The sequence below is a fragment of the Mesoplodon mirus genome, assembly GCF_964341445.2.
Source record: "Mesoplodon mirus genome assembly, chromosome: 4".
NCBI classification, from domain to species: Eukaryota; Metazoa; Chordata; class Mammalia; order Artiodactyla; family Ziphiidae; genus Mesoplodon; species Mesoplodon mirus.
In genome coordinates, this window is record NC_138979.1 from 12,730,221 (window position 1) to 12,744,581 (window position 14,361).

Here is a 14,361-nt window from a genome sequence, read left to right on the forward strand (position 1 = left end):
TTCCACGTGGCAAATCCGCTCCCAGGAGCAAATCCCAGGGAAATAATTCAATAAAGAGAAACACTGGATTTTTGCAAAGATGTTTATGCTTTTCATAATAATAGAAGGATCCAAAATCATTAGCAGCTAGGAAATGGCTAAGTAACTCTTGACAGAGTAATACAATGAAACATCATATAGCCATTAAAAATTCAAATATAAAGATTATCTGGACTTATGGAATGATCTATGTGAAATAATGCCAATGGGAAAAAGTAGAACACAAAATAGTTAATACTTAAGAAAAATAACGTAAAAATATGCGCTATGAAACTGAGCTGAAGCATAAAATTTTGGAAGAAAACTTTTTTGCTGAAAGATTTTCTTTGTATCTTTCTCTTCAAATGATTTTTAATTTCACCAATGCTTCGTATTCCTTTTAGATAAATTAGAAAATAGAAGTGTACACAACACAATTCTTTTTTTTTCACACAACACAATTCTTGAACACTATCTCAGAAATCATTACTGAGAATATTTTGATGTGTATTCTTTCAATCTTTTTCACACATACTGTAGTTGATATGTTTTAATTACTTCCCTTTTCCCTGAACTATACTCTTTCTTTCTTTCTTTCTTTTTTTTTTTTTTTTGAAGAATACACTCCTGCCTCAATCCCCCATTCTCATTTATATAATTTGGATAGGATGGCTCTAGAGCAAGATTTCTCAAACTCAGCCCTTTAGACATTTGGAGTCAAATAATTCTTTATATGTATTGAGGGTGGGGGGATGGTTAGGCAATGCCTTGCAGGATGTTTAGCAGCATTTCTGGCTTCTACCCACTAGATGCCAGTAGCATCCTCCTCCAGTTGTGACATTGCCAAATGTCCCCTGGGGGGAATCACTGATAGGATACAGATGACTGTATCCTAAAACAGTTTAGGTGTTGTTTAGTGTGTTTTAAAATCTGTCGGTATGTTTTTACAACTTGATTTTATTATTCAGTATTTTGGTTTTTAAAGATTTATTGCTGTAGATAGATAGACAGGTTTAGATCTACTTCATTCATTTTAACTGCTGTGTAGAGTGCATTGTATTGACACACCTGAGGATATCCATTATTCTACTTAGAGACAGTAGGATGTTTTCATTCTTCAGCTGTTACAAACCATGTTACCATGCTACAAATGAACGACTTTGTACAAACCTCCTTGTTCACCCAAGTTTACTTTAGAATAGACCTGTAGAAGTGGAACTACTGGATCAAAGAATAGTGCATCTTCAGCTTTCCTCGGACTTCATCAATGGCTCTTCAAAGTGGTGGTACCTACAATGTGCATGAGTCCATTTCCCCACACCTTCACCAATATTTGCTGTTATGAGATTTACTAATTCTTGCCAATATGATGGATGCAAAATAGGGTTTCATTGATTTCTGATTTTCATTTCCGTGATTGTTAATGGGGTTGAGAATCTTTTCAGATGCTTAATAGCCACCAATTCACAATTTTTGTGAATTGTATGCATTCTTGTCTCTTTTTCTTTTAGATTGTTTCTCTTTTTGTTACAGCTGTGTTGGAATTCTTTATTATTATGCATACCAATTATTTGATGATTGTATGGGTTTTAATTATTTTCTCCCATTATGTGAATTTGATTTTTACTTTGCTCATGATATCTTTTGTACAGAAGTTTTAATTTTTAAGTAGTCAGATTTATCTAACTTTACAGTTTGCTTATGTTCTTTTACTGTGTTTGTTCCCATATGTGTGTGTTTATAATTTTGTACAAACAGTACATACTATTGTCATCAAAATGTATGCATTCTTTCCAACTTGCTTTTCTTACTCAATATTTTGTTTTAACATTTTATTTTATTTCATTTAATTTTATAAAGATAGATTTTATTCATTTAAAAATTTTTTTGTTTTTATTTATTTTTGGCTGTGTTCTGTCTTCGTCGCTGTGTGCAGGCTTTTTCTAGTTGCAGCGAGCGGGGGCTACTCTTCGTTGTGGTGCACGGGCTTCTCATTGCGGTGGCTTCTCTTGTTGCGGAGCATGGGCTCTAGGTGCACGAACTTCAGTGGTTGTGGCTCCTGAGCTCTAGAGCACAGGCTCAGTAGTTGTGGTGCACGGGCTTAGTTGCTCCACGGCATGTGGGATCTTCCTGGACCAGGGCTCGAACCTGTGTCCCCTGCACTGGCAGGTGGATTCTTAACCACTGTTCCACCAGGGAAGCCCTGTTTTAACATTTTACCTGTATGGATTTTTAAAATCTATTTTATTTCTTTTAATGGATTTTACATAATAATGATATTCTCTTGTGTTATCTTCTAAAGCTTACAGTTTTTATTTTCACTTCTAAGTTTTTAGTCCACCTGAAATTAATTTTTGTGTATAGTTTGAGGTGAGGGTCTAATTTTGTCTTTTTCTACATGGAGAGACAGTTGTCAGAACCATTTATTAAATGTCCATATATTAAACTATTTATTTAAAAGTCTGCTCTGTTCCATTAGCCTCTTTGTCTATCCCTGTACCAAAACCACACTGTTTTAATACTATAATTTTATATTAAACCTTACTATCTGGCAAATATAATTCTCCCTTCTTCAAAAATGTATTGGCTTTTCTTGGCTCTTCATTCATCTAAATGAAATAAATTTCACCTTACGTGTGAAATTTAGTTGCATAAAAACAACTCTGTTGATGGGACTTCCCTGGCAGTCCAGTGGTTGAGACTCCGTGCTTCCACTGCAGGGGGCATGGGTTCAATCCCTGGTCAGGGAACTAAGATTCCCCCATGCCACGCAGCGCGGCCAAAAAAGGAGAAGAAAAAAGCAAGCCTCTGTTGCAGTGTTGGTTGAAGTTGTGTTGAATTATTGAATTTACAAGTTAAAGAGCAATTTCTATTTTTGATAATATTTATTAAAATAATGTAGCTTTTCATTTATTTAGGTTTTATTTTATATTTTTCTTCAGTTTTATGTTATTATTGAGAAAGGAGTTGCCCATCTTTTGTTAGATTTATTCGTAGAAAATTTGTAACTTTTGTTGCTATTGTGTGTGTTTCATTTCATGTTCTAATTTCTAATTATTTGTTGCTTGTGTATTTGAGTGTTATTTTAGTACATTGATATTTTATCCAGTAATCTTGACAAATTCTCCTCTTACATTCCACAGTTTTTCTTGAAGAGTTTCTTGAATTTTTTATGAAAACAATCTTATCATTAGATCATCTTTCTTTCTTTCCAGTCCTTATATCTTTTATTTCTTATTGTGCTGGCTTGGACTTCCAATAAACTTAGAATAGATGTAGTGAAAGCAGGCATCCTTTTTTTGTTCCTGACCCTAAAGGAAATGCTTCTAACATTTCTCCAGTATGCATGATATTTATTGTAGATTTTTGGTAATCTTTACTAGGATGTAGATGTTCCCTTCTATTCCTAGTTTTAGTTACTAAGAGTTTTTGTCATGAATGAGTGTTGAAATTTATTTGTTGGCTTTCCAGTATCTAGTGAGATGACGGTATGTCCTTTCTCTTTTACTATGTTAATGTAGAGCATTACATTAATAGACTTTCTACTAATGTTAAACCATCACTGAAATCTTGAGATCAACCCAACTTAGTCATTATGTATTTTGTTTTACACATTTTTAGACAGTTTGCCAATATTTAATTTATGATTTTCACATTTATATTCAAAACTGAGTTGACTTTATTATTTTCCTTTCTCATGGTGCCATTGCCTGGTTTAAATATCAGACTTACGCTAGCCTCACCAAATGAGTCTAGAGGCTTATGGGTATTGTTCAAAATCAATCAATGTATCATAATTTTAATGGCTTCACTATTGTTTGTATCATAATAGACTTACAAATTGAAGAAGATACTATGTATCTAGTTTGTCAGTAATTTTAATAATGAAGATAGTAAATATTTAATAAAACCAATTTTTAAATAATCTGTTATTTTCCTGATCTGATTTCGCCCCCATATCACAGAGGTTTTGAGGTCAGATTGGTATGGCTGGCACTTACTTTTTTCACTGAGGTTCAGCTCCTCTTCCAGAGGACTGACATTCTCACGGCTCTGAAGACTGGCATCATTTCAGATGACCTGGGTTGGCCCAGGGAACTTGATGTCGGCCTTTGACCTCCTGGGCCATCTTCCCTCTATCCTCAGACTATGGTAATTCATTTTGTCCCATTAAAATATGAAGGCTGGGCTTCCCTGGTGGCACAGTGGTTGAGAGTCTGCCTGCCGATGCAGGGGACACGGGTTCGTGCCCTGGTCCAGGAAGATCCCACGTGCCACGGAGCAGCTGGGCCCGTGAGCCATGGCCGCTGAGCCTGCACATCCGGAGCCTGTGCTCCGCAACGGGAAAAAGAAGGCTTTCTCTGCCTTCTGTGCTTCTCTGGGTCCTCTACTTTCTAAGACTAATCTATATTTGTTTCTGGGTTCTTCAAGGGAGCAGCCCTTATCTCTAGAATGATCCAGAGAGCTGAATTCTGACTCATAGTAATTTCCCTGTTAGTCCCTCCCTCTGTTCACTTTCCTTTTCACGAGCCTTTCTCTTTATCTAGGCAATACAGTTTCAGCACAGTTTCCACTGGCTTTTCGTGGTATCTTTGCAAGACCTCAAGCCAGTCCTTGAAATCCTGGTATCACCCTCCTGTGGCAGAGGAATAAAGCACAAAGGAAGGACTAGATTTTCCTTCAGTTGCGTTTTAATTTCACTGGGTCAACTGAACAAGGCTTTCAGAGGAAACATCATTTGTAGCTTTGAGCACCTTCAGCAACTTTTTCAAAACCATGGTGGTAAATCTCTGAACATAATTCCAGGGGAAGGTGAATTCTCTCCCTCCAGATGGCTCTCCACCACAAGTTAATCCCACTTAGTGTCACTGGTGATTGAATTCTCCTGCGAGAAGGAAATTGTATGAGATCCATGAACATTTGATGTATGGATATTTCTAAACAGCCTGACTTGGAAAAGATTAAAACAGCCTTGTATTCCCAATCCCTCAAAGCTCCTCACTGGCAGGACCCAGATTTTAATCTACTCCAGGTGGCTAAACTCAGGAAGGCTTATAGCTCTCAGCATCTTCAATTAATGCCAAGTGTAATCACAGTTGGCAGAGTGCAGGGTGTTCTGGCACGTTTCAGGGATAGGCATAGAACTTCTCTGCCAAGTCCTCAGAGTACTATCTTTTGGATTGCACTTTTCGTAATCAAAAGGTACCATGAGGGGCTTACCTGGTGGCGCAGTGGTTAAGAATTTGCCTGCCAATGCAGAGGACACGGGTTCAAGCCCTGGTCCGGGGAGATCCCACATGCCACGGAGCAACTAAGCCCGTGCACCACAACTACTGAGCCTGCACTCTAGAGCCCACGAGCCACAACTACTGAGCCTGCATGCCACAACTACTGAAGCCTGCGAGCCTAGAGTCCGTGCTCTGCAACAAGAGAAGCTACCGCAATGAGAAGCCCGCAACGAAGAGTAGCCCCCGCTCACCACAACTAGAGAAAGCCCATGCACAGCAACAAAGACCCAACACAGCCAAAAAAAAAAAAAAAAAAAAGCTACCATGATTAATGAGCTACAGGCAATGAATAATCCCCTACACTTAAAAATCAGAACCATGGAAAAAAAAGTAAGAGCAAATTATTCCACGTAGCTCTGGATTTCTTAACCTCAAAAGCTTTGTGCAGAGCCCTTTGAGGACCTTTGCCATGAAGACATCTGAGTCTGATTGAGTTGTGTTATATCTGAGTGTGAGAGAGGTTGCCCACTGTTCTACGTCAGTGTGTGTATTTATTTTGATTTTGCTCATGAGTCCAGAGGCATTTGGAATTGGCCACACTTAAAGCAAAATGAAAGCATCTAAACATTGGATATGGGAAGTAATCACATAACTGGACTCGCCTTTTCCTGCTTGATTGGCTTCTGGTCTGAGGCAACCTGAAACAAGATGTTTCCAGAGCTTGTTATAGGGACAACTCTGCAATGGAAACTGAGAGCACCTTTAGCAAGTCATAAAAGTCAAATTTATACTCCAGTACCAAAAAGAAAGTTCTACTAAAAAAAAATTAGGTGTTGAATATATGCTTTTCTTTAACCTGATGGCTATTGCAAGGTTAAAAAAGTGAAGCTTCCTAAATTTCACCAGAAGAACAAGGAATTCAGAGTTACAAAGCAGATGAAGGAGAGAATAATCCTTGTATTTAATGCCTCTTTAGATACACTACCAAGATGATGGAGTAAAAAATCACCTCCGGACACTATAAGAATTGTACAACATTTTTGATGTAGGTAATAGCTTGGCTTTTATGACTATCAACAGGTCATGAGAGAACAAGAAAACAGTGTTCGTGTGTTTGGACTAAAGTAAAAAAAAGCTTAGTAAGTCCTTGGCATTTCTCTCAATTTTATAAATTACTAAAGTTTGTATTTAAATTAGATTTTATTAGTCTTTGTAAAATGGTGCATTGACTTCATTACATTGTTTTTAAAAGCTGGAGGAATGGATTTCTAATTCTGTTTTATCACATGTGACACAAAAGTGTTTGTAAAGACTTTGTGTCATGAGACTCCCCACCAGTTGGGAACATTGTCATTCTCCTATTCCACGGTTTATAAAAGCTTGTGGACGTTAAGTAGTTCGTGTTCATATTACGATAGCAGTGACGGGATTAAATCTGAGACATTATCTGTAACGGAAGAATTTGCCTCGTTATATGAAACCAGAAGCCCTCTAAGTGTTTTGACAGAGAAGAGCTGTAGAAATGATATGTCCCAACCTGGAGCGAGCCCACACATGGGTCTCAGTTTTGTCCCGTTGGATGTGGCCTGCCCCCTTTGTCTTGCTCTGCTGTAAACAACAACAACAAAAGAACGTGTTGGGCTCCCCTTAGCACAGCTCAGGCAGAAGGGCAGTTTCTAAAGAATGTGAGAAATGCAGAAGGAAAATCAGAAGGAACAGTCATTGGAACAGAATGCCTCCTCCATTCACCCATCATCTCCCACAATCTGATTTTACTGTACCCAGACCCTCCCTCCCTCCCCTGGCTCCCCTTCCACATAAGCTCTTCCAGTGTGCCCTCTGGAACTCTTTCTACCATAAACAAGCCCCTGCTGTGAGGCTCACGTTACTTATGTCTACAACACCCGTGACCTGGTCCTCAGTCCTGCCATCTGTCAACCTTCAGGTCACTCTCCCACATTCACTGAGGACATTTGCACCTGGCCCATTGTCTGTCTTTCCAGCCCCACTGCTGGGTGACCTGAGTTCATGCAGGGGACTGTTCGACACCCTAGCTGCAGGTCTGTTTGGCTCCCAAGTTTAATACCTTCCTCTGCTCCCTTCAGGAAGCTGGAACATCAGAATCACTAAGCCTGGCAGCTTAAATAAAAGGTGATACCCAAAGCTTTTTGTCTTAAGCAACCACTGGAACTCCCAGTCATGGAATCAGAAATACCTCGATGATTGGGGAAATTGTTCTTAGTTCTAAGATGTATTATCTGACACAAGGCAGATAACCAAGCTTCTTGTTGAAACTGCTAGGAAACAAGGTCCTAAAAATTTCTCTTGACTGCAGTATAGTCAGTGGGAATTATTAAGGACCCACTCATACTAATTTAATATGTATAAGTTATCATAGATATCATTGATTTTGTGTGCAGCTATGCTTATGTGATTTAGTGAATATAACAGATTTGTAAGGTCTTTTCCCACAGGAACTGAGCTACCCCCAAGAACCATTACCCTTGGCCTGGGGCATTATTTGCTTTTGTTTTCTAATTGCTCCATCTGTTTTTGTTTCTTTTTTAATCTCAGTCCTTGAATTTTTTTTGGATTGAGTTTTTTTGTATTCCATTTTCCGCTTTCTGTTGGCTTTTTAAGTTATACCTCTTTGTTTTATTTATTTTTTTAATGGTTGCCCTAGGGATTACCATATACATCCTTAACTTATCACATACCAATTCCCAGATAAAATCTTTTTTAAAAAAAATAAATTTATTTAATTTTTGGCTGCGTTGGGTCTTCCTTGCTGTGGCCTGTGGGCTCTAGAGTGCAGGCTCAGTAGTTGTGGCACACGGGCTCAGTTGCTCCGCGGCATGTGGGATCTTCCCAGACCAGGGCTTGAACCTGTGTCCCCGGCATTGGCAGGCAGATTCTTAACCACTGCACCACCAGGGAAGTCCCTCCCAGATAAAATCTCAAGCCATATGCATCCACTTGCTACCCTCTCACTTTGTGCTATTGTCGTTCTACATCTTCAGCATACACTATAAACTCCACAGCACATTGGTTTATGTTTGCTCTAAATAGTCAATTAACCTGTAAGTAAACATTTTAAAAACAACCAAAAAAAGTTTCTAAATGTATCATTTCTGGTGTTCTTCATTCCTTTGTGTAGATTTGAGTTTCCAACTGATATTAGTTCCCTCAGCCTGAAGAACATTCTTTAATATTTATTGTAGTACAGAGCTGCTGGCAGCAAAATCACTTTTTAAAAAAAATCTCTTTTTTCACCTTCATTTTTTTTGAAGAATTAGATTTCTTTTTTAAGAATTTAAAAAAATTGAAGTATAATTTACAATGTTGTGTTAGCTTCTAGTGTAAAGCAAAGTGATCTGGTTATACATATATATTTTTTCATATTCTTTTCCATTATAGTTTATTACAAGATATTGAATATAGTTCCCTGTGCTATACAGGAGGACCTTGTTGTTTATCTAAATATTTTATATATAGTAGTTGTATCTGCTAATCCCAGACTCCTAATTTATCCCTCCCCCCTTCATTTTTGAAGGATATTTCTGCTAGTTATAGAATTTTAGGTTGACAGTCTCTCCAGCCCCCCTCACTAAACACCAGCACAGTAAAAATGTCATCCCATTTACTTCTGGCTTCATTGGGTCTTATGAGAAGTCAGTGGTAATTTTTATTCTCCTACCTCTAATGTAATCCTCCTGCCATCCCCACCAGCTGATGTTAAGGTTTGGCGTTCAGCATTTTGACAGTGATGTGCTTAGATGTAGTTATCGCTATGTTTATTCTACTTGACGTTTGTTGAGATTCTTGAACCATTGGGTTGAAAATTTTCCACATTTTTCAGCCATTATGTCTTCTAATGTTTTTTTCTGCTTCAGTCTCCTTCTTTCCTCTTCTTCTGTGGGATCAAAAGCAGATTGACAGCTTGTGTTTTCTGACTTATAGTGTAGACTCTTTATGTTTCACTATGCAAATGAAAGATTCACCTATTCTGGTTCCCTTGTCTTCTCAGAGGTAGATCTGATTTTCAGTAAGTTCTATTCACTGGAGAACTCTGTAGACAGCCATGATGAAATAGAAATGACTCAGATGATCATATCTATTTTGTCTTGACTATCTTGATGCTTTTTAACCTTCTTAATTCTTGGTGTAGTGCTTTAAAGGCCCATGTTTTAATTGAACATACTCATTTTTGTTATAATGAATGCATACATTTTATTTAAAGTAGCCATTTTACTGCATATCTTCACAGCTGAATAAGCAGGCCATTGCAGGCTATTTTCACTACATTTTACCTTGCTTCTCTCTGCTTACCCAGATCTGTCTGGGCTTTCGGATAACTGAATTGCAAATTAAAAAGCAGAACATCACACGCCATTTCTCTGAAAGCCAAGTTCACACCAATCTCATAATCATCCACACAGGGAGTCATCTGTTTTTATGCCTTTGTAAATAAATAATCTTCCCTTGAATAAAAATCGTTTGCTTCTTGATTCCTTAGTATTTATAATTTTCTAGAACTTTATGTGTTCACGTTATGATCGAAGAGGCATCATGTGTAGACGCTCAACACTATAACTGCTACCGCGTTTAAGGACTTAAGTCAACAAGTCTTTAGTAAGTGTTTGTGAAAAGTCATAAAATAAAGGACTTGATAGTAGTTCTGTCTTCATGATGCCTCTAACCAAATTGGGCAGTCAAGAAGCACACCCCCATGAATGGAAACATCCTTGTGGAGAAGCTGGGAAAGTCAGGGATAGTTTTATAGCAGTGAGATTGAAGTAGGTACGGAGAGAGAATTTGGAAGCTGGAAGGAGAACATTCAAAGCAAGAGTAGCACAGCACACAGACACAGAGCCAAGCACTCTACCCATCCCTGTACATGCTATCTCGTTTAACTTCCCCAAGGATGAGGCATTAGTCGTTAACTGACTTCTGTAGGAGGTGGATATCATTCCTGCCCCTCTTTCACAGAGGAAGAAATTGAAGTTCACAGAAGTGACGTGCTGCAGGTTCCACAGCCAGTGGTGGTGGGGGAGGGGTGTGGGAATTGGATGGTCCGAATGCCTGGCTCTACTTCCTGTGCTCTTCTTAACCATTGTGCTCTCATACTGCTTCCACAAGGGGGACTGGATATAATAGCAGTCAAGTATCTATTCTTATTAACTGTGTGAGACTATGGGACTGATTCCGATTTAGGGTTTTGCAAATAACACTAACCCTGTATGCTTTCACCTGCCTTGCAAACCAGAAGGTTGCGAAGATTTACACCCATTTAATAGTATATTTCAGTTTCCACTCAATGGGAAGTGCCTTAAATTCAGCCTCATTCCAGTTTCCAGCCTTAGCTCTGCCCTCTGCCCTGCATTATTTTAAGATTACTATTTAGTTGTGGATAAAGCTTTATCATAACCATGATTATTACAGCTTCCAAGTTTGAATTTCTAATTTCCATTTCGTAGAAGAGGTGAGACTTGAAACAGGTCTTGAAGGAGTCAAGTTGAAGGAGGAATGAGCATTACAGGCATGAAGGAAAACCCTCATCAAACCCCACTGGTTGTAAAAATATTGAATTACTATGTTGTATACCTGAAACTATTATAATATTGTAAATCACCTGTACTTCGATAAAAAAGAAAAACCATTGGTTGGACCCGCTGCACGAAAAATCCTTTTGCTGGCATTAAATTTCTAGTTTATTGTACAAATTTACATCTAGGTTTATATGTGTTGGAAATCATATCTTCTGATTAGGTGGTCAGAAGTCCTTTGCAGCCAAAGTTTGGCTTCAGCAGAATTCTACTTCCCTGATTTACTCTGTTATGATAAAGAATAAAACCCGAGATGTGATCACATCTGAATTTCTACCTGTATTCTGCAGTTGTGTCACATTACATATAAACAAAGAACATTAAGCTTTCAGATGGGATATCTGAGGTTAATGAGATTGCCAGCAAATAATATCAACATACTAACCAGTATTTAATTAATCTCCAAAAGGCAATACATTGGTTAATACTTTAATCCACCAAAATTGTGGATATTTACTCATGGAAGTAAAATTTTCCTAGTACATACATACAAGAGTAAAAAGCCTTTTTCTTTAAGAAAGTATAAGATAAGAGTATCCATGTGGACTAATAATGTCAGCAACATTTTTGGGGTGCCATCCTATACTGAGAGAGGTATATATATTTAGTAGTTGATATAAAATGCTTGCATTAACTTTGGTTTGTTAGGCCATCTCTTCAATGGAAAGTTCTGTTATTTAGCTTTCTAACTAGACTTGAGTCATTGACCAAACTGTATAAGTCAGAGTTTTTAAACCACGACCATACACACACACACACACACACACACACACACAGAGAGAGAGACAGAGAGAGAGAGACAGAGAGAGAGAGACAGAGAGAGAGAGACAGAGAGAGAGCGCACTAATGAAAAGCTTTAGTCACAAATGCATATTCATTAATTTCCCCCTGAGGAACACTCCATCAATCCTGACATACTAATGCCTGACAAGTCAAGGCAGTTGAAGGTTCTCTTTGGGCCATGAGGCAGTATTTTCCTGTGTCATACGACATGATGCATAAATAACTTTTTTCTCTAGGGCTAAGAGACAATGAAAGAGAAAACCACAGCACGTACCTTATGATAAATAGTGGAAGTCTTAAGATCACAAGTGTCTCTTTTTCTTCTGTATAGTGAACTTTTTAGGAGTTACTCTTTCTAAGAGAAGTGAAACAACATTCTAGTTCTTTCCCTGAGGACTGTGGTTCTATTCCACTTCTTGATCCAGTCAGATATATTCCAGAAGAGGACTTAAGCAAACTCTGACTCCTTTATCTTTTCTGTAACTTAATTCTCTCCTTTTCCCCAGGATAATTACTTATAGAAATTGCAGTACTTGCAAGAGACTTGCTTCTGATCCCCTGGCTGGAGGCTTAACAAGTTAGAGCAGAGGGTGGTGAGAGAATTCTTAAGAGTACTTGATGTGAATTCTCTGGAATTGGGGGCATACAAGCACAAGGGAGCTGTCGTCAGTTTTTGGTCAGGAGTGCCCAGTGGAGTACTCTGTACCAGCAAGTCTTGAACCGTGGTAGTGGCCTGGAAGAAGTAGGGTACAGCTCCACCCCAACCAAACTCTCTCTGTCCCCTGAGAAAAGGGAAGAGTATACTAGTCATACCCATGGCTCCACATGAAGAAGTATGGAACCCAGAGAAAGGGTAAGAGCTGTGGGGCTTCCCAGGAGACCCCCAAGTCAAATGATGGGGTGGTCCATCCTGAGAAAGGGTTGGACATGAGGACTACTAGAGAGGCAGAGAGGGAGCTTAGACTATTTCTCTGAGTGGTCTTCAGTGACAGAGGGGGCTGAGATGGAGCTGAACACCACCCAACTAAAGGGGAGAAGCCACCTACGAGGAGTCTAAGTCACCCATCAGTCTAAGTCACCAACTATTAGACCAAACCAAAGGCAAGCCAGAGGGCTGCCATTCTGAGTTCTATAAAACAGCATGTCAAACCCATCTGTTCACTTGCACTTGGATAAATATCCAGCTATATACTTTCAAACATCAGTTCCTGAAAAACATTTTATTATCATAACCACTGCTGCTTATTAAGTGCTGTGAGCGCAGTGTTTCAATGGTACTCCTCTTGTCCTTCCTCTGCCTTCCCACCGGAGAGCAGCTGGACCCAGCAGTGGGGCCAGCATCCCCCTCCATCATCTACCAAGTCAACATGCTAGGGTGGGAGAAAGAATGAATAAGCAAACCATGGCCCAGACCCCACTCCTGGCTCTTGGCCCCCAAGCCTAGCCTGTGTCAGGTACAGAGGGAGCTTTGAATTTAGCTAGGTTCTAATAACTGAAAGTAACCAGAAATTATAGATTCTGCCTAAGACATCATGAGGAGAATGGAAAAACTCATTTTACATAGCACCACTGAAAGTCATGACTGAGGGGAAAATGCTGCCTTTACATTCTCAAAGAATTGAAATTCCTTGGTAAATCATGTACATATATAATTCATTTTAGAAAGATAGCCATCCAAGGTGGCGGATTATTTTCTAAGTTTGGGATTTTAAAGAAGCAAGGTTACTCTATCTAGAAAATTAATTTATGAGTTATCAACATTTTTTTCGGATAAAGTATTAATATACTTCTTATTTCATCCCTTGTCTTAAAAAATAAAATACAGGGAAATTACTGGACTCTGGGATGGATATTGTCATAAATGAAATAAATTCCTTAATTAGAAGACATCCTATCTCTTTAAGTATGAAGAAAGTACCACTTTCATTCATTCACCTGTGATTAGTGCCTTGAAACAGCAGTTTTCCACATGGTGACCTCATAGATAAAATGCACTCATGCATCTTACAAACTTGAGCCATTGAATCTCTCTCACCTGGAGGACCTGTCCCCATATGTCATGAGAAAGAGGAAGCAGAACTGTTAAAAAATTACATAACAAGAAATGCATAACCATTCTCCTTTTGTATAAGTTCCTTTGCTTTGAGTAAAGAGATTTTATCATCTTAAGAGGTCCAGTCACCACCACCAATACCAAAGTAAAAATAGACAAATTCCCATAATGTTAGCATACTAGTTACAAGTCTGAGCCTCTGTTTTAATGGTCATTTGGTAAAATTTTCATCTTGGCTTTGTAACACTTTTTCTATAGTTTGTATTTTATCTTTGGTATTTGAGAATTTGGGATTCAAAACAATCTTTCATTATATTGAACCTTTCAAATTAAGCAATCGATGTCATCTCTTATGTGACTTTAGGAACAAAGGGTAATGACTTTTAAGGAAATGAATGTACAAAATAAAATGGTAGTCATTGCCAGTGTTCTGCCTTAGATTTTATGTAAGTGCAGAGGCTTCCTGGGATGTGTGTTAGTTCTTCACCGTGAAGAAAGGATGGTGAGAAAGGATGGTGAGAAAGGATGAAGGAGTGAGCTGGACAAAAAGTAGAAATTGTGACAAATGAACACAGAACGGTTTTTTCAGATTAATCTCTGACTTGCTGGTCAAGAGATTGAATTTGAGAAGGGCTGTAATAAATCAGGGACTGTTCACAGTTACTGATTATGG